Raw genomic sequence first — 21,190 nt, forward strand, 5'->3', positions numbered from 1 at the left:
TTCACACCTACAGTTATACCATCTGGTCAATAGGGGGAGACAGCAGTCTAGGAACCCGGTACCCTGGCTGAGAGCAGCAGCAGCAGGAGAAGGGGGAGGAGGAGGTGGAGGTGGGGCAGGAGGAGGAGGAGAGCTCCAGCAGACCGCTGCAGTGCAACAGTTGCTGTCAAACATCAGCTTCTGATTTGTGTCGCTCATCTCGGGGTCCAACAACGGAGCAATAATCCCGTGAACGGCGAATTCTGCTGCATTTGCTGACTGCTCAGCTTCCGCACTGGCCTCGCTCTCCATCGCCCGAGTGTTCCTCATAAAGTCGGGAACATTTTATGAATCGTGTTTCACAGTTTTATAGCTTTATATCGTTTTGGAATTACACAGAAAACCCAAAAGCTTAACTCCCATCAGAAACCGCTTTGTGAAAGAACACTTACGTAAATACAGTGACACGACTGACCTCGGTGAAAGCGGCAACGCGGCAGCGTCGAAAAACGAAACACTCTGTTGCGCTTAAAAGTCGTGCTGGTGAAGATGCATACATTTTAACTGCTTAAAGGAACAGTTCGCCCAAAGATAAAAAATGTAGTAACTCACCCTCGTGCTGGTGGAAAGTCGGGTGAAGTTGCGTAGTCCACAAAACGTTTCTGGAGCCTCACACCGAAACAGTGTTGCAGCACTCTCCTAAACAACCATTAAAACAAGTCCCATCTACTACGGGTGTTTAGGGGAACGCTGCAATGCCGTTTTGAAGTGAAGCTTCAGACTCTTCACCCGAAATTCCACTGGTATGGAGGTGAGTCCACAATGCCTGAATTTCAAAATCTTGGTGAACTGTTCCTTTAACTTCAACTGTTGGATTGTGTAATAATCGGTCACAATATATCATATTCTGTTTCTTAAATGGGAAAAGTTTAATTTATAGTGGCCTGACCTGCACTGTTACAGGTCAGGCCTGTTACTTGTACAAAATGAAGTACAAGTACCTTGAAGTTGTACTGAAACACAGGACTTGAGTACATTTATTGTGCACTGTATTCATTTGCATCACCTATGGGTTTATTTTCAGCTTTCTACAATCATCATTAGACACACTGACAGAATGATAACTTCATTTAAATCGGAGCTTTCATACACGAAACGCAGCTCAAAGTGATTTACAGTGTGGCCTAAAGCAAAAACAGAAAGCAAACACAAAAAGTTCATGAGAAATAGAGTGGAAGAGAAAGAAATACATAACATGCGGCTCAAAAAAACAATGTAAAGAAAGACAGTAACTTCCATAGAAATAGAATAAAACATCAAATCAAAGAAAGGAACAGAACAGTAGTGGAAGAGGAGATGAACACACACCACACACACACACTCCCTTTGTCCAAAAGACAGCGCTGCTCTCCAATCAGAGCGACCTGACGTGCTCTGTGGCCGCTGATGCTAACCTGCGCCTGCACGCGCGACGCCCCCTTTGATTGTTTATTATGCTTTGTGGAGATGTGGAAATGTAAATCTCACTCCGGGGCTAATGTGGACAACATGTGCTACCTGAAGTCGCTTTTTAATCGCTCGCAGATGTCAGGTAGAGCTCTGGGCCCGGCCGCTCGGTCGCAGCACGTACCAACACCCACAGCCCCTTTTTCCCCCCCCCACCAACAGATACTAATCTCCCCCTTTTTCTTTCCTTGCTTTCCCTCCCCGACCGTTCCTCCCTCCGAGTGCCGCGATGTTGCTTGTTTGCATGCAGTCGCACCAGCTTCAAGCTCCCAGTAATTCTTTCTCTCCCCGACCAATTAGGCCTGCGGTTCCAAAACACTGAGGCCTAACATCGCCGACTCCTACGCACCCACCGGGTTTATTTACACGAGCCACGCTTATTTAAGATACTCGCTTTGAACACAAATACAAGGGAGCAGCTTTGGCTTTCGCCGCCTGCGTGGCTGTCGCGCGAGGGCCATCGATATGCGACCGTGTTTGCTTGTAATGCTACGGAGGCGTGAGCGCAATTGACTCACACACAGAGAGAGAGTGAGAGAGAGAGAGGGGTGGAAAACACACAGCGATGCTATTGACAGAGTAAATATGGTTAATGGAGGTCTGCGGAGAAGATTGAAGGAGGGGATGGTGAGGTGGAGGGACGAGGTGGAGGTGGAGGGGGGGATCAGAAGATGAAAGTAGAATAGGAGGAAAACAAGACGATTAATAAGAATTGGCTCAAATGAAATGTGTAAATGTAAAAACAAACAGTGCGTGACCTCCACTCCCGCGTGACTCCTTGTCAAAACTGGTAAAAAACAAGTCCAATCACAACATACGGTGGAACACACCTCCTCCTCCCCCTCCCCCTCCTTCTCCTCCTCCCCCTCCCCCTCCTCCTCCTCCTCCTCAGCCAAGTTGGACTCACAAACTGATTCTTTCGACAATTGCTGGATCATAAACTCTCCGCAGTGATTCTTAACTTCAGACCTGCAACTTTCACAAATGGTCTCCCCTTCCTTGTCCCTTGCTCTGTGGTCCTCGAGGTGGCTGGAGGCGGAGGCGGGGGGGGGGGGGGGCGCGACCAGAGGCAGGTGGGCGCAGACGGGAGGTGGGCAGGGCGAGGTCTTGGGAAACTTCTCATCTTGACTTGGAGCTACAGCGTAAAAAATCTGAGCAAACATTGAGAGTCAACCTCTAAACTCTCTCTGCTTTCGCTTCAGGACGTCCCGCCGGGGCCTGCCTGACATTTCGAAAAGCTTCTCACCCACGGGTGACAAATGTGTGGCCAGGTTTTCTGATGTAGTTTAAACAGTGCAACATTAATATATCATCAGTGTATTAATATGGATTTACCTGTATTACCCTGGTACAATGACTGTAACCCAATGAATTGTCTTTGGGAGGGTGGTTGCATCTGTGTTACAACACTACATTTCCCACAAATCCTGTAGTTGCATGTCAGGAAGAAGCTATATGATGCATTCATGTGTTGTCGATAAAGGAAACCTACCAGGGTTCTGACAGGAGAGTGTTCACACATGGTTTCCTCCCGTGCTGGCCTTGTTACAACTTTTAAGTAGCATGAGCTAGCTTCTGTTTCAACAAACACATTTGATGTTCTGCTTGTCTTGTTATATTTCCTTTTGTCAATTCCATCTTTTACAATTCACGCTCTCAGTTTGAGCATTTCCATCGGAGCTTTTGCAAATAATCATTGTACAGTTTGGTCCTTGAATTTCCCGTTACCTTGTCAGTCAAATTACATCCTGGTTGTTCCTCACAATGAAATAACATAATTATCTATTAATTGTGTCTTTAAAAATGTTCAATTCTCTTTGATCTTTTGAATTGTTATTGATCAATCTGGAACTGCCCATTTCTGAACACCCGTTTCTGGCTGTTTTTGTGAACGCACCATAGTTCTAACCAGCGACAGACATGTATGTGTCCTTAACTCTGTGACGAGGCTGAGGAAACGAGAGATGCAGTACGAGTGTTCCTCTGTCCGCATGTGACGCTCTCTCACTGGACGTGCGGAAGGACTGCTCGTGTTTCAGTTTGCTTTTCCTGAGCGCATCAGGGCGGCTGCGGAGTCTGTGCCCAGGCCACTGTGCATGACACATGACACACCAAAAGTATCAGTGGTTTCAGTGGATGATGGACGTGTCACATTTACGTACATTTCTTCAACGATTTTGCTTGATGTGCTCTGAAAGGTCCTGTATTGGCTCACTGATTGTTCGGTGTCGTCTTCGTGTCTCACGTAGAGAAATGGGCGCATCCAGGAAAAGTTGTGATGAGCCACCTTAAAAATGGCGACTCGCACGAAGGAGACCGACGCAGATGTACGAGTCGCCGTAAGTCAACTTACACAAACAACGAATCTCGCTCGGTTTGTTGTCTACGATTGTCCTGTTGGTGACGGCATATTTTGTGACATCACAACGTTACGGGTTGGTCTTGATTGCTCGTTTGAAGGCCCGTTTTCTGACCTCGAGCTTCGTGGCATTTCTCCGCGGCGCGGGCATTTTGACACGTTCGAGGTACTTAAATAGCGCCTCGGGCTGCTTTATCATTTGAAAAAAAAAAAGACGTGGAAATCTCACTGTCTGCAATTTTGGACCTTTAATCTCTTTGGATATTGCGTGACAGCATGAGAGCAGGAGGGGATCAGAGGTACCGGAGCAAGAATCCTGAAGGAAGCATCTCATCTGTGGGTGCCTGCGGCCTTCAGGTAGGTGCGACGTGCCATTCTTCGGAGGTTTCCGAGTGATTAATAACCGCCGCGAGCCCGTGTGTGTCTGCTCCGCTCTGATCTGAGCGTCTGGGCACAGGGTGTCTGTTGACCGAACGTCATTCCGCTCCTCGTTCTGTTTAAACAACACTTAGAAAAGACCCGGGCGACTCCCGGGGAGGATTCCTCCGTCTGCCATCCATCACCGACCTAACTCCTGCTGCCAGACTCTCCCTCCATCGCTCTGTTTCTGTCTCAATCCAACAAGATTTAAAATCCCCATCCCCCCCGCCCCCCCCTTCCTTTTTTTTCACTTTCAAATTGACATTAGCTAAGCAAAAACGTGGGGCTGAAAATCCTCCTAGACAATCCCGTACCTAAAAGTCAACACTGAATCCGATCACTTCTTTGCCCGTGGACACATTTCCCAGCAACGCGAGTTGTTGCTGATTAAAATATGTGCATTAGCCGATCGCGCCGCACTGTACGAGATGGCTGGAGAGCGAGAAGGAAACCCAATCCACTCGGGCCGAGTCGAGAAAGCCGCAGAGGAGTACCGTTTCCCTCCGAAGATATGGCTTGTGCAAACAGCCCCTCGCTTTAACAATAACAACGCTCTCACCCAGCCAGGCAGAGCTAACTAATGACAGATCCACACCTTAATGCTGAGCAGTTGTTTGGGTTTAGGCTAAGGAGGACGTGTGTGTGTGAGTGTGTGAGGGGGAGTTTTTTTTTTTTGATGGGGAGGGAAGAATGGCAGTTGTCAGCGGGTGGCTCGTGCCACTGGAAAAACTCCCTCCTCCTTTCCTTCCTTCCCTGGACGGAGAGAAGCGGCACCCATGATTTCGGGCGGAGATTGTGGGAGGAAAAAAGCTCTGACGCAGCGAAACGCTACTCTGCGCCGGGGAGAACATCCAACTATAACGCAGCGCTTTTTTTTTTTAAACAGCTTATTGAATTGTGCTGGAGGCAGGACGGAGCGGTGGAGGTGGAGGGCAGACGTCTAAAATTATTCCTCAGTGTGTGTTTTTTTTTTTTTTTTTTTTTCTTTTTTGGGTTCAGTCTCTCTCTTTTATAACAGCTTGTCTCTTGGCCCCGCGGTGATCCGGTCGCTCTCCGGGCCTCTCTCTGTCCTCACACTTGTGGCTGAAGGTAATTAGTGGCTCGCAGTGTGTAAAATGACTTGATCTGCCTGTTGGGGTTCGTTTGTGTCAGGTGGAGGAAAATCAAATTTTAGCTGCATGTGCATTGTAAGCCTCACAAGCCGTGTGTTTTTTTTTTAACAGAGAAGATGCTGCTTTAAATCACTTATCATAGGATAAGGGTCATCCTGGTTCATACTTTCATTCTAGAAACAGTTTACATCCTTTAACCTTCAGGAAACACACAGCCTTTTTTCATACTGTCCACTCCTGCAGCACCTCTATTCGCCCTCTGTCTGAACACGTCTCTTTAAGGCCCCCTCCTCACCAATAGCCCAGTCTTCTCTGATTGGTCATTACCCACAGGCCTGAGCATGCCTCGACAGCGTAGTTGTGACATCACAATCTCACCAGACGGATATTGACATGAAGCCTTTCATTTTAACATATTTTCACAATATTCAAATAAGCTTGTGCCTTCTTTAAAATAAAAAAAAAAAGACATGGAAATCTCAGTTTCTGCAATACAAAAAAATGATATTGTTGATTTGGCGACCCCTGTCACTCGGACCGACGGCGACCGGTGTTTAAAACCAGAAGTCACAGATTAATCTGTTAATCTAATTCCATTCTACACATGTCATGAGTTTGTGAACGGCACTGTTGAAAGAGTTGGTTACCTCGCTGTGAAGTCGGAGGTGTGCACCCTCCCGCCTGCAGCTCCTCTTCCTCCGCTGCTCACTGCCGTAATTGAAAGTGATCCACGGTCAACGGTCATGACCATCGTGTTTTGTAGATGCGGTTTTGTTGAATGATGGCAGTGAGCGAGGAGCGCATCGCATCCCCTGTGACTGCCAGCCACGTAATAAAAGTCAACTCGTGTTTTGCCCCTCGAACGTGAAGCTGCAGTAGGAAACGTTTGGTTCGTATTAGCGGTAACCTAATACAGCATTTGTTCAGGGTTTGTTGCCATCAGCACCCAGTTCTTGGTACAGCAAATACATAGCCTAAATATTGCAATGTTTATATCTGGGGGCCAAAGACTCAATCAGCATGCTGAGGGCTAAATGAGGCACTTGAATAGGTGGTTTTCCTACGATGTCAAGTAAGAACGTCGGAATATAACAGAAAAACCAGACGCAGGTCATCCGGTTTAAAAGCAGGAGACAGATGAAAAAGACCAGGAGGGGCGGGGCAGAGCACAATAGAAGTCCAGATATCACAGTCATGAGGAACAGTGCAGCTCTATAAGTAGATTCAGACTTGTTTGTGTTTTCTGTATTCGGCTATTGTCTCGTATTTTATTTTGTTATCTGTTCGCTGCATCTCCAAGAACCTGCTGCAGATTTTGCACATTACGGGCACTTTTACCTTGTTAAAGGAGACCGTAAAAATAGCTTTTTTTAATTCAATTACTTAATCATATGTTAGACTTGAAAAGGACCAAACCTTCCTGCACAGTCACCCCGCTGAGAATCACAGGGATGTGCGTAATGAAAACAGCGGTGATGTCTGGCCGCTCTGCCTGACTTGCTCCAAGCTCCGTCCCGCCGCTGAAAAAAAAAAAAAACCTTCCATCCTGCCTCGACCGCAGCCATCCGGATTAAAAGACCACTTTAAAAGGATGGAAGACTTAGAGATGTTTAATGGCACAAATGGCCACCGCCAAATTTCGCTAAACAGAAAAAAGGGCAATTCGGCAAACAGTGGTGAGAACGGGACTGCGCGCCTTTCTTGCCTTCTGGTATTAATCCTGCATTCTTCGGTTGCGCTGCGTTCAAGCTCCTCTACAAAAGCAAGCTGGGAGAGAGAGTGCGTTTCATGTGGAGCAGACTTTAAATAGATGCAGTTTTTTTTTTCTTTTAATGTTATTTTAATAAACACCATGAGACAATGCCTTAACCTCCATATTGATTTATATACTTTTCCAAATTTCATTTCATTTATTTTCTGACTTATAAGAAAACACACACATCGAGTCTTTTCTGTGTCAACTAACTGCCAACGAGGGCAGACACTCTAAGGTACAGTGTAGCACTGTGACTTTCCGGTGTTGGTACAGATGAAGGAGCTGACTGTAGTTTCGGTGAAACTCTGACACGTCCGGCTCCAGGTTTCATAACTCAGACTGCATGTAGAGAGCGCACGCCGAGTCAGTCAGCATCCGTTTTCTGTCTTGTAACCTCTCGACTCGGTATTGCTGCGGAGGTCTCAGGACTCTGACATCGGGGGTGTGTTGTGCAGTATGTGTGTGTACCCCTCCGTAATGAGTGGTCACCACACAATGGCGGTTGAGGGGTGTTTTATTTCCAGTCTTGCCAGCTACATAAGAACAGCATTAACAAAGATCTGCCCCAGCCTTCTTAACTACTTAATCTATTTTGGTACAAAGCTACAGGAGTGAGTTTGCATTTCTGAGCAACACAGTCGGTGTTCTTTCTTAGGCTGTTTTGTTATTTGCAGGAAAAATCCGGCGGTGTCATTTCACGGCAGGCCACAGAGATCAGCGGTGGTAAGGATGATGGATTGAGGTTAAGATGTCGTCCTTAATCAATTCCATGCGTTGTTGGAGAAAATGATAATAAAATAAGCATGTGTTCGCCCACTTCAGGCCAAACTCAACACCGAAATTGCTGAATTGTGGATCTCTTAAGTGAGAGGAGGTCGCTCTATAAATTACATCAGAGGACATGACGGAACTGCGTGAATTAATATCAACAGTGGGATAATAATTCAGTCTCGTCTGTTGGCTGGAGCACAAATTGAATTAGTCATGTTGCTTGTTCGATTGTAGCTCCATCGGCTTTTACATATTTGATTTTTTAAATGCAGGTTGAAACATTTTGCAAGCCACTTTTTCCCAGTGCAAATATTATTTCTGTGCTCATTTTAAAAGCCACACTTAAAGGGTAACTCCACAAATTGTACACATTAAAGTATGTTTACAGGTCTACTGCATAGTAGTGCTCCCCAGTATAATATAAAACCTTTTTGTGGATTCAGAGGAAGATGTGTGTAACCTGATAAATTGCCTCCACAGATGTCACTCAGTGGCTAAATGGCATTGTGGGTAACGTAGGCACCCAGTTCTGAAAAGGAAGAGGAACTTATGAAATAAAAAAGGCAGTATCTCTGGTTCTGTTTGATTTTGATAATTTGTTTTTAAACCGTCCATGATGAGTCCAAAAGTGTGCAAGAGCGCAATTGCCAGACCACTACTTTTTTTTTTTTTTTTTTAAAGCTACCTCCTACATTACCCACAATGCAGCTTATCAGACAGGCAATTTATCTGATTACATGCAGGTTCCTCTGGGGCTAAAAAAAACGTTATCCTACTTTTTACACATATTCAATTTGTGGATTTACCCCTTTAATGCAAAATCCAAGAAGGTAGATTGTAACACATATCTGAAGAAACTTCCTCTGTGACTTTGTTTACCTTAAAAACATCGAGGAAACTGATTATGTCAGAATTACCAAATCGAGGAGATTAATCATTTTAAATTATTAAAACTGTAAAGTTTATGAAACTTAAATGTAAAAGTCTAATTGGTAATTCTGTGGTAATTTTTTTTACTGACTTTTTTAAAGCAAACATTTAAAATTTACAGTGCTTAACATTTTCCCTCAAAACACTTAATACAGTTCATATGTTCAGTTGTTCGTTTTACCCAAAGCACTTCTTTTACGCATGTCTTTCAGCTCTGTTTTTCTGCAATCCATAATGATCGGTCAAATTATTAACCGTTCGGATGAGAGCAACAGGTGCACAAAAGTATAAATTTAGCTTATTTTGTCAGTATTTTCTATTTGTTTTTACGTCAAAAGTTTTGGAAAGTTAACTTAACTAATTGCCACCAGTCTTCATCCCTGCTCTTTTAACATATTTTTCCCATTTGAACCAATAAACATGTGGTGCGCTGGCGACCGCACATTAAAACAATGTGAATGCAGCATTACATCATTTGCAGTGTGCTTGAATAAAGCAGCCTGAAGAATCAGACCCACTTCTTGTGCTTTGTGTGCGAGCTGGCGCGGAAAGGGCTGGTACAAAGCCGTGCTGATGTAAAACAAGCCAGCTGTGGTATCATGTCCAGTTCCTGATTCGCCACATCTGGTCTCATCACCTTATGAGCTTTCACGTTGTCAGAGTCTTCCTGCGGTATCCTGATCATTCAAATCCAAACCTAAGCTCCCCTGAGCAGAGTTTATCTCACAAAGCCGTGTGTGATTGTCTCCATGAGGCGCTGCACCGGTCCAAATAAGACTCAGATGGCAGCCGGAGGAATCCATTGTCAGGAGTCACTTGTTGCATCCACTTTACCTTTAAAACCAACAGCACACTTGTGAGGTTCGATTTGAATTCCTCCGACTGTTGTGAGGTCATGGCCGGTGGGACTTTAAAGGGGTATTACGCAGTAAATGACGTGACCATCACCGTAAGAAATCGCAACTCCGTACATCTGTGTTTTTAGTAATAGAAACCAGCAGCTGAGACTTCACCTGTTTCACCTATAATAACAACAGCTTCATAATGCTGAATGCAATATTGTTAAATAATTGCTCTCTTGTGCAGCTTGATGATAATTCAAGTGACCGACCTCAGGTAAACATGTCTGCCCTTGAATTAACAACACTTGAATATGCAATAAGTCGTTCTGCATCGCTCTGAGCGGGAAATGAGATCAGTGGTCACCGTGACGCTGACTCACTATGTCCACTCCGTACCTCCGCGCCGACACGACAGCCCAGTCCAGTCTGTTTAGCCTCGACAATAACTCCACGTTGGATTTCGTCCTACTGTTTGGATAGCGCCGGGTTACTGCGCCCGTACGGGTCATACCTCCTTCTCTACAATGCCACGGTGCCGCTCTCCCCTCCCCGACCCGTCTCGTTTCTGCGCCGCCTCACTGTGCTTGTGTTACATGTGACGCTAGGAAATTGCCCAGCCTGATTTCCTGCCATCAAAATGTCTTAGCGTAGCCTTCACGCAGCTGAAGAGGGAAGCAGGACGTCAGGGGCAGGAGGTGCAGCGAGAGGTCATGCTTTTATCCGCTGAATGGTTTTGTCCGAGGCGTCTCCCTACTGGGAGAGCACCTCAGTGTGAGTGGCTTGCAGTTTTTTTCCTAAAGAAAATCCTTGGTGACACGGTGATCTCTCCACATTTATTCTACCCAATGGCCAAAATTAGCTTTGCTAATTGAGTTGGCTGTAATGCTATCTATGGCGCTACTGTCAATATATCATTGTTGCATTCAGGAAATTATAGTAACCGTTTTAATGAAGAGAGGTGGAGATGGTTAAGCAGTCCAAAGTCCTTCCATGTGCCTACGTGCTGGGATAGACTCCTGCCCCTTCACCTGAACAGAAAACACTGGCAATAGAGAATAAATGCTCTTTTAGTCTGAGTTGGTAAATTATTCTACATTTGTTATTTGTTGTATTCATATCTCAACATCCGGATAGCAATCAGTAAATCTAATGCTCTGACAAATAAAGGGAAAAGAATGCAGTATCTGTAGCTGTCTGTTACGCCCATCCAATCATCTCATTGCCTGTTTACACTTATTGACCCAAGTCTTTCTCAAGGCTTCGCAGATATATTGCTGAAGCTCTTGGCAAGTTAGTTACATTAGTAAACTACACTGTGTGCATCCAAAGTTTCCGAGTAATAACATTCGATCTAACAGCGGCGAATGCTAAAATTAGCCATATCCGTTGTTTATCTTTATGTTGTCAATGTTCTGTGTTTTCTTACATGTGAGTGAGACATGAGGTTGTTGGATAAAGTTAGCAATTACAACCACGCACTCAGTTTATATCCTCTGTTCAGTAAGTTTTTAACTCGGCAGCACAAAGCACACAGCCCTTCAGCCAAGCTAATCCAGTTAGCACAAAGCACACCTACAGCAGTTAAGAGTAACTGTTGCGCCAGGTAGCTTTTTTCCACCAGAGGTCCATTCAAGATGACTATTTAGTGTGCCTTTGTGCTTGAGCTTTTTATTTTTGTATTTGTTTGACTAAAAAAGTAAGGAGAGCTTGTTGAATGTAGGCTAGCAAATGTGCCACTTACATATATCTCCTTCCTGGCTAGCAAGAGCCACAGAGCAGTTGGTGTCGGTGAAGTCGGTGCGCCTTCATGTATTTCAGAAGGCAGGCCTGAAGGGATTGGCTGGGATTTTTTCATTTGAATTCTTTAGGTTTTAGCTGTAGCTTTCAATGAAGAGCACAGCAAGAGAATTTGGATTTAGGAGTCTTTTGTATATTGTTTAACTAACTTCCTCACCTTTAGAGCCAGTCTCTCCAGGAAATGTCTTTTTGAGGTAGACTGCTAATGACGGGAAGGTCTGGATATTGTTATATCTCCAAAAAAATGAGCTGCTTCTTATAATGACAAGTCACTGCGACAGCTTATAAAACGCAGAAGAAGCAGTTATATCAGCAAGTAAGAGGATAAGTAGCCATGGGTGTGCCAAGCAAGGAGGTACAACTGAAAATGTTTTAGCTTTTTTGGCTTCTTTAACAGAATCGTGTAACTCCTCAGACCAAAAAACGAAAAAGAGATAATGAAAAGATTGGTTAAGTCCCACTTTCTCTGGACTGCACACACAGCTTCCCGGTGCTTAAAGGACAGTTTTAATTCCACCTCGCTTCTGTGCCAAACAGATTTCAAGCCAGTAACCATACCCATAATTTAGGCAAACAGGGTGAATCCACAGGGTCTCAATTATATCGGATGGCACACTCTTTACTTAAGCTGCCTCAAATTGTGATTTAGGCGGAAAAGATGGATGTATTCTAACGTCGAACCCTCGCCAAGTGCAGCTTTAAAGCCTACTCTGTAAAACTCAGGAACCGAACTAAGCTCCGGTGTGTTCAGTCCTCTTGAACTCGGAGCCACGAGCTGAGCTGCTCATCGCACCACTGAGGCTCGTAATTAAAAATCTCCAGTTACTTCCTCCTTACCTCTGCTGACCCCGGCCTCGTGGCTCAGCTGTACCCGGGGTTAGTGAGCCGCCTCTGGGGAGCCACGGGAGGAACTTGGCCTGGGCGCTGCATGGATGGAGACCGGACGACGTTGGGAAGTAATGGGGATGTTGACTCAAGGGTGACGAGGGTGGGTGGACGTGACCGCCGAAGAAGCGCGTGCCAGGTAAACACTGAGCCGCCGCGATGCCAGCTTAGCCCTGCTCGCGATGCCAGCGTGTAGGCGGCTGCGCTGTGTTAGACAACTTTCTGTCTCGGGGAAAAAAAAACGGCAGAGTTTTGAATGCGAGCGAATAGACAGATAGAGACAAAGACGGAGACAGAGGCCGAGCGAGAAGACGACAGGAGCGCGATCATGTTTCCGTCTCTGGGGTTGTTATTAAAGCGGCATCTAACACCCAGGAATGCAGGAATGTCCGCTGACGTCTTTCTCATCAGGTAGAAGAGAACGAGACGGGGTGGAGAGAGTGTGTCGGGGTGTTTCAGGAAGGAACTGATACCGCAGGGCCATGTGAGGATTCAAATATTGCCACTCAGGGGAGAGACAGAGGTATCACTTTTGGGAAGAATGAAGCAGAACAACAGTCCGAGAGCGACAGGAGAAGAAGAGGAAAAATGTATTTCGAGTGTTTGAATAACGCCTAAATCCTTCACGGCAAATGAGCCAAGGCTAAAGGTAACACTGGCCCCCCTGTCAACCGGGACCCCCTCCTGGAGCTCCAGCCCACTGTGGTGAGTGAGCGGTGGAGTAGCTGAGGGCCATACGTACAGTGAGCACTCTGTCTATCTCATAGGCCCATTCAGCCGTGTGGTTTGGCAGGTCGGGCGGCGATGTAGGTGGCTGCGAGTGAAGATATGGAGACCCATGTGTGCCGAGCTTAAGTATTCAATTTACCTCTGCCCATTAGGACACATTTCACATTGACTCGGCGCGCAGAGAGGTCGAAAAAGCGTTGGCTTAGTGCGGCTAATCCTTCATCTTCAACTTGCGCTTGGCATTGTGCGGCTGCCTTGTGTTTGTCATGCAACTCCAGTTTTAAGATTCTAATAAGGAAGTCCAGGCCTAAGCTTCTGCAAACAGCGCAGGGAAGCGGCCGCTATCAGCTGACTGGGCGGGCGGCGAAGGGGAACGCCTGTTCCCGGAACGGTCGCTCCTGCTCGCATACGTTTACCTACACAGACGTATTCCCGAGCGTCGGCCAGACATACATCAGCACTGTTTCATATCAAAGACCTTTATTTTGGCAATCACCACTGTTTGCTTGGAATTAGCGCTTTTTAATAAACTCATTTGGTTCCGTACATAGTGTTAATGCACAGGAAAAACACGGGTTAAAACCTTTTGACGTCTGTCTGGGTAATATCGGCTTATAGGAGGCTTAGACAACTTCCCATAAGACAACATAGAGCCATGCAGGGTTTCGCAGCACAAATGCCCTTTGTGGGGCACACAGAGCGAGCTCTCTTGAAGCCTTGAGGTAGAGAAAACTATCCCCGTCTCGTAAAGAAAGGTCAAGTTGTAGCTATTGTAGAAGTCGGCTCGCAGGATACACCATGTCTGCAGGAGGGTTGTTGTTTCTGTGAAGTTTTTCTCCGTTTTCAACTATCAGAGGGGATTGGTAGTCGTGTGGGCCAATATTTATTAAACTGCTGCAGGTTAGACTTTGGACTTGAGTGACAGATAAAAAATAATAATACTTCACTGTAAGTGCTGGCAAAGTTCAAAATAAAAGCCATATATAAAAGTTCTTGAGCGTTAAAGTTCTTTGAGGACTCACAAGCCTTTAAAGATTGATAACCGAAGATTATTGAGGGGCTGCAGTACAGAGATAGAGGTGAGCACAACTTCTGATATGTATTTTGTACATTCATTCCTCATGATGAAAAATATATATAAATAAATATGTCAGCAATAAGAATAGTTAGTTGTATCTCACTATTTGCATTTCATTACCTCCGTTTTCACCCGTGTCCATTTGTTTGGTGGATGTTGGTTTGTAGACATGATTACACAAAATCTAATGAACAGATTTCCATGAAATTTGGGTGGAGGGTCAGTCTCGGACCAGAAAAGACCCGGTTAACTATGGGTGTTGATCAAGGAACGATTCCTCACTCTCTTCAACACTCTCTCAGGAATGCACGGATCTTGCAAAAGAAAAAAATAAATAAATCTGACATATTTGGTGGCTGCTATCTATGTGAGAGTACAATTTGATGTGGACCTGGCGGATTTAAATATGTTTAATTTGATAGTGGATTAAGATTAAATTAAAGGGGACTGTTTTTTTTGTTTTCAATTAGTTTACATGCATCTTTATGGTCTGTCTTTTCAGTGTGGTACAATGCAATGTTGTCATTATATGACTTCTCTCCTCTTGTTTAAACAGCAACCAAATGTATTTCCTGCTCCAGTTTGATATTTGTTAGTTGCCATTTTACCCAAGTTACTATTATATCATCCCTATTTATATATATTAAATATACTGGATTGTGGTTGTCCTCTTACCTGTAGTTCTATTTATCCATCTAGATTGCCTTGGCCTGAGTTGCAGAGTTGTGAAAGTATCGGCTGTAGCAAGGTCTGCCTTATCCTCAATATAATGGAACTGAGATGGCGCTCAGCCAATGGTGCTAAAAGAGCCAAACAAATAAATGCGAAAAACTCAACAGTAATGTCTCTTTCCAGGAATCATGACCAAGTGGCTCGCGATAATTCACATCGATGTTGTGAGGAGTGTCATGTTGAAACCACTTTCCTTCTACCCACAAACCAGACCAAAGCACAGAAGGAAGCGTACATCTACTCATCGATGAGATGCTTGCTAATTAAGATAGCTCCATTGGTGTTTACATGCCACGCTGTCACTAGCATTAGCCTCGCGCCCATGAGCGCGGTGATATGGTTGGCCGGCTGCATCCATGTGATTAATCATGTGTTCACCTGAGAGAACGCCCTTTAATGTTTCTCCCAGACGTTACTGGAAGTAAGTCAGTTGATAAATGTGTCTGATTCACTTTCAGCAAACTTTATCTTGGCTCTTCAGCCTTTTTCTTAATGCTAAAGTTTCATAAATACAAGTGTGGAGAAAACGGCCGTGTTCCAAAGTTCTGTCAGAGGGATGAGCTGCGTGCAAACTTAATGTAGCTTTGTTAACAGGATGAAAGTATGGAGCGGGGCCTGCACAGTGGCTGCTACTGTGTAATCTGAATTTGCAATGGTCACAAGATTTTTTTTGACATAAAGGTATTTTTCTATTTATTTCCAGTGTTTACCCTTTTTTCCCTCTGAAAATAAAGTATGAAACCTATTAACCCAGCGGTTAAGTAGCAGAGCCCTGATATTGCTTCAGACCCATGTGTGGCTTGTCCTCCTCTCCTGCCTGTGTACACTGACGCCGTGCCAGAGCGCCGCTGCACTGCGATGTGCTGCGATGTGCTGTTCTATTCTGCGCTGTCCTGCGCTGCCATGCCGGCTCCCTCGCTAGGTGCCAAGTGATTTTTATCACTGGGAAAACAGTCTCCTTCCAATCTCGGCCCTCTTAGGAGCATATGAATACACTTTACACTCACACGAAGGAAAACAGGTAACCTGAGAGCGGGCTTGGGGCGAGAGCTGAGCCCGCAGGTAAAAGGGCTGCAGTGTGTCAGCGCGTGTGCAGTGTGGCATCTGCGTGAGTGTGTGTTGGACTTGTTCACACTCATGGATACCTTTTTTATGAGCAGAGGTGTGCCTGCACAGTATATGTGCTTCGGTTCTTAATGCCGCACATACAAGTGAGCCCCGCATTTAGTTAGGAGCTACATTGTTTTAACTTTCTGCTTTTATTTATTCAGGGAGAGTCGACGGGGCAGATCTGACCTTTTCCAGTGATGCCCTGTGTCGCATTCGCACACCGACACGTGGAAGCCGGTGTGAGAGCTCTCAGTGCAACCAGAGCTCTCTGCTGTCAGCCTCACGTCAGCGGTCACATGCAACAACACCTTGCACGGAGACAACAGACGTTGTTGAAGGAGGGGACGGCGTTACTTCATTTTCCAGCCAGGGCCCACTGGGATTCGAACAGGCAACTTTAGTACATTTTCCCTGCTTAATAATGATGTAAATGAGTTTGCGAATAATATTCTTTCCCCCTCGCCCCTATGAAGCAGAACTTTCCATTATGTCATTTTGCCAAAATGTAAACAAGTGGGCTGTAGGCTGATAATTCAGCAATGTACAAGGTCAGACATTTTTCATTTGTTTTCACCATGTTTATTGAACAGCTTTGAAAGTTTGAACCTGAGTGATGTTATTTTTACCCCACGATCCGATTTTGCAGCCTGACAGTTAGGTAAGGGACCGTCGCAGAAGTCAAAGGGAGCTTTTTCAAATTGTGTGGGTATTTTTTATTAAAGGTCCCATAGTGTGCTTATTTTCAGGTTCAGGATTAAGTTTTTTGCGCGTCTACATGAAAATGTTTACATGCTTTAATGTGTAAAAAGAAACATCTCAGCTCCTGTCTCTTTAAGACCCCCTTCCTGAAAAGCCCAGTCAGTTTTGATTGGTCAGGTCTCACAGGCCTGAACAAGCCACGCCCACTGCATTTCAGCATCAACCACGGCCGTCACGGGGGCGGTGACTGCACAGCTGAGACATCACCATGTCACAAAATACAAGACAGCTTGTTGGTTGACACCTTCAAAATATTCATAAAGCACTTAGAATTGCTTTATATTAAAGATAAAAACATGAAAATCTCACTTTATTTAATATTTGACCTTTAGTAGACTCTTACAAACCATTTTAGGTATTTTTTTAGATCTGGATGCACAATCTTATCATTTAATCGCTCTTTCATTGTGAGCTGCTTTTACATTTCTACATTTACATTCACCTTGGCCTCCACACATTACAAACACAAACTCATTTTTAAAGAAAAAAAAAACAAGCAAGCAATATGGCCTCCAGCAATTCTGGTTATTTTCCCAGTGCTGAAAACGGCTGTTCTATATTTCCACTATTCAGCCCCGCTCTGACCATAAGCAATTACACAGCTCTATGGTGGATTTCAGATACAAATCAGGCTTTATTAATGCATTCACATGGGTATGATTATAATCTAATCTAATAAATGTTATATCTGCTGAGGCGTATAAATGACCAGAGAAAATAATGAGCAGATGAAGGACAATTAAGCATTTTAGACGACTTATACCGGCTTCATATATGAGTCACGTACACTTTCAGAATCACATGAATAGTGTTTTTGTAAATAAACAGATACAGATACTCGCTTAGGACATATAACTTGTCAGTAGAAAATGGGCCCTCAAATCCGTGCCGACGACTTTTACACTCAGCAATGCTACAATCAATCCATGTAATCATTTTCAGGGGTGATTTCCACATTTGTTTTAATATGCGTAAGAGGAGACCTTTGGAATGCAGCCACCGCTCCAACATGGAAACTTTTGTCCCTAAACATCGATCTGGAGCAACAACTTCCACAGTTTCTAACCTGAACAAGCCCCGTTAAAGGGCCCTCTCCTCATCAACCTCTGTTTATTTAATTTCAGATTTCCCTTTTTTTTACACACACATGTACATTAATCCCCGGTCATACGTCTCTGTCGCTCCTCCGCTCAGTCCTTCCCTCCTTCTTTGACCACGGCTGTTTATTTTAGATTTTTTTTTAGGAAAAACCTGCAGCGAAATGAAAATAAAGGTAGCTTCACACTCATAATATTTGGAGTGGAGGGCAATTTATTTTCCTTTTATTAAATGCTGATTAATATGCAGTGTTGGGGAGACTAATACCGCGGGTTTCATTTCCCCAGTATCCTGTTCTGAGCCGGCTCTGCCTCAGAGGTGGAACTGGCCGCAGAAAAGGCAGCAGATATGGAAGTCTGGTTTGAATTAAAAAGAAAGAAACTCCTTTTCGACCGTTGCTCTTTTCCTGTCTCCTCTTCTGTCAGTTTTTTTTTTCCTTTCCCTTCCTCTGAGCTTGTAATTGTCAAGATGAGGTGTGTTTTGGGGCTGGTGTTAATGCGGATGCCGGGAATGTCCAGACCTTAATTGCTTTGGTTAAAATTTCTCTAGGATAAGGAAGTGTGTGTGTGTGTGTGTGTGTAAGTACGTGTGCGTGTGTGAATTCCTTTTAATTAACAATGAGCATGTATCATCGTGGCAGATCGAGGAAGTTGAGCCAGACGGTAACAATGCTGCGTCAGCACCCGTAACAGGATCTCAGACCACATTCTCAGTGTATGGAACAGCCAAAATGTTTTTGCTACATACATCAAGATGTGTTCAAACAGAAACTCACACTCACTGTGAATTAGCACTCCCGAAAAGTTCCGGCTCACTATTCCCCCGTTGCAAGAAACAAATAGGCAGAATAGTAAACTTGGACACAAATGACTATTTTTAATTTTTCTCTCCAGGGTTACTTCACTTGATTAATTATTGGGAAAAGCCGACTGGCTCCAAGATTTGGTAATTTTTCGCCCGAAACTCATTAATCATAAAGAGTAATAACGGACGGTCGGGTTAAACAAATATGTTAGTTCGCCGATATATTCGCCAAAACTGCAATTTTCGTTGAAAATCTCATATCTTCCTGTTGTTGTACTCCAATTTCCTGTCCTCACTCAATAGCTGCAGGGTTGAAACATCTGACGATCTGGCAGTGAACGCATCTTGAAGAGCTGCTCACCCATGGAAGTATAACTTTGTGGTGAGTTTAAAGATGTAATGATGTAACATTTCCACACACAAAAACTAGACCATTGTTATATATTGAGTTGGTTTGTGTACTACATCATCCTCAGTGTCCAACCCCAAGGTAACAGTACATTCCATTTGGTCGCCTGCCACTATGTCTTCAGATATAACGTCTGATGAACGTCAGAGAGTGAGGAAGGAATTCAGCGAAACTGACTAAAAGTAATGGAATAAAACTGTACACATCCTCATCCATGATTATTTCTGCCTAATAGAGAGGTTTTGATCAGCAATGGTGCTCGTTTAACAATGAAGACTCCATCTCCCATGATTCCAAGCTACTTCACAACACCATCAAACCATGTGTTTTGGGGCAAAGGCACAAAAGTTGCATATTGCGTATATGTAACAGTCCAATGATGGTCCGGTCGTTATTACAGTAGCTCTTCCACCCTGGTGACAACAATATATTCTTCCTTAAAACAGCTAACAAAGCTAGCACCTAGCGAGTGAACATTTAGCAACATGTGACAACTTGAGCGTATGTAGGGTTTTGTGGCATCTGAATTGCAGATTACAACGACGTGAACACCTCTACACTCACCCTCCTCTTCCAAGCCTGTAGGATAACCCGCAGTGGCCGCAAAATTAGCAAAAATACGGTGAAAGGCCCTCTCTAGTTTGGTTTGTCTCATCAGGGCTACTGTAGAAAGGGCTACTGTGGCGCTGTTACATGGCGGACTCGGTGGTTTCAAATTAAACACTTGTAAAAACACAACTTTGAACTGTATTGTCCATTCCTGCCAATGGAGCCTTCTAAATCCTACACACTGCACCTTTAAATGATAGCAGCAGTCAAAGATAATGTCGATAAATACATACAATCGTTGTTATTTCAACCTAAAGGTGCTTAATAAGGTTCCATACAGAATCGTAAATTGCAACAATAGCTAGGGAGATTCGTCATACATCTCTCAGCATCATACAAGTAAAACACAGTGAAAAGCAAATGTGTGTGCAAAGACAGAAACACAGCAGTGCAAGCGAACATGCACGAATCACACCAATGTAGCTTTGCACATGCACACGCTCGCATGCGAGGACCAGCTACGAGGACCTCGTAGGGAACTATGACTCACGTCGGTTGGTTAAGCAACGCAGGTCGGCCCTTCACGTGAAAGCCTGTCCTGGAACAACTCCGTAACCGTATAACTGGCTGTTTAAACAGGCCTCTGAGAGATGCCCTCTCATTTCCTGCTGGAAAAGCTGATCAATCACAGCTCTCATCACCTTGGAGTCGGGGAGAAATAGAGATGTGGGTGGACCGGTTCGGGACAGAGTGAAAGGTGAGATGAGTGGAGAAATGACAGGATCGTGAGGTCTTTTTTAGTTTGGTTTGGTTTGTGCTTTGTTGGACAGAAGAGTGGCTGAAACATCGAGAGGGAGGAAGACCATGACCGGCAGAAAATAAAGCGTGAGCCATGTGGTGCAAAACATGACTCCTGGACCACATGTATCCACTCTGTAGGCCAACATGTAGTACACGGAAAGATGGAAGGAAAGGAGGATGGAGAAAAGAGAAGACGGGATTGGAACTGATTCGACACTGGCTCTGAGTCGAGGGCACCCGCTCCTTCCCTCCCCAATTTGTCTCTGTGAGTGTTTTACAAGAGCTAGATGAATTGTGAAGGTAACATCCATCTATCAAGTCAAAAAAAGGAATGTTCTGCTCTTAGTGGTCCTCCCCTCGTTCCCCCCCACACACCCCCGACCGGCAGTTAAAACAACACATTGTGCCAGCGGTTCTTGATTTCCACTGCTTCAACACCATGTCGTTTTTCAAGCGAGGTCTATCAGAAGCGTTTAGGCTGTAAGCAGAGCAGACCCCGGTAGCCAACTCGCCCCTGCCTTCTCTGACTCAGACCATACTCAGCTCCAATTTGTCCAGACATGGGCCTGTGTGTGTGTGTGTGTGTGTAATGTGGGTGTGGGTGTATCCTGATATGCTAGATTTGTGCAGATGAAGCATTGCAGGGGAACTATTTTGAGCTATTTCTATGTTAGAACATTGCACATTACAACAAAATGGATTTTATTTCATGGTTTCTGCAGTTTGCTATGTTGCAACTAGCAAAAAAATGCGAAAACAAAGTG

The 21,190-nt window shown here is 44.6% G+C and overlaps 1 long non-coding RNA gene across 1 annotated transcript in view; it reads left to right on the top strand.

The window, feature by feature from the left end:
* LOC115571740 (uncharacterized) overlaps positions 1-21,190 on the top strand; it is a 52,766-nt gene that overhangs the window by 22,198 nt on the left and 9,378 nt on the right. The window contains exon 2 of the long non-coding RNA XR_003981975.1: positions 18,971-19,049. This is a non-coding gene — a long non-coding RNA (uncharacterized LOC115571740). The remainder of the gene's footprint in view (positions 1-18,970; positions 19,050-21,190) is intronic.

This window comes from Sparus aurata, chromosome 20, assembly GCF_900880675.1.
Source record: "Sparus aurata chromosome 20, fSpaAur1.1, whole genome shotgun sequence".
Taxonomy (NCBI): domain Eukaryota; kingdom Metazoa; phylum Chordata; class Actinopteri; order Spariformes; family Sparidae; genus Sparus; species Sparus aurata.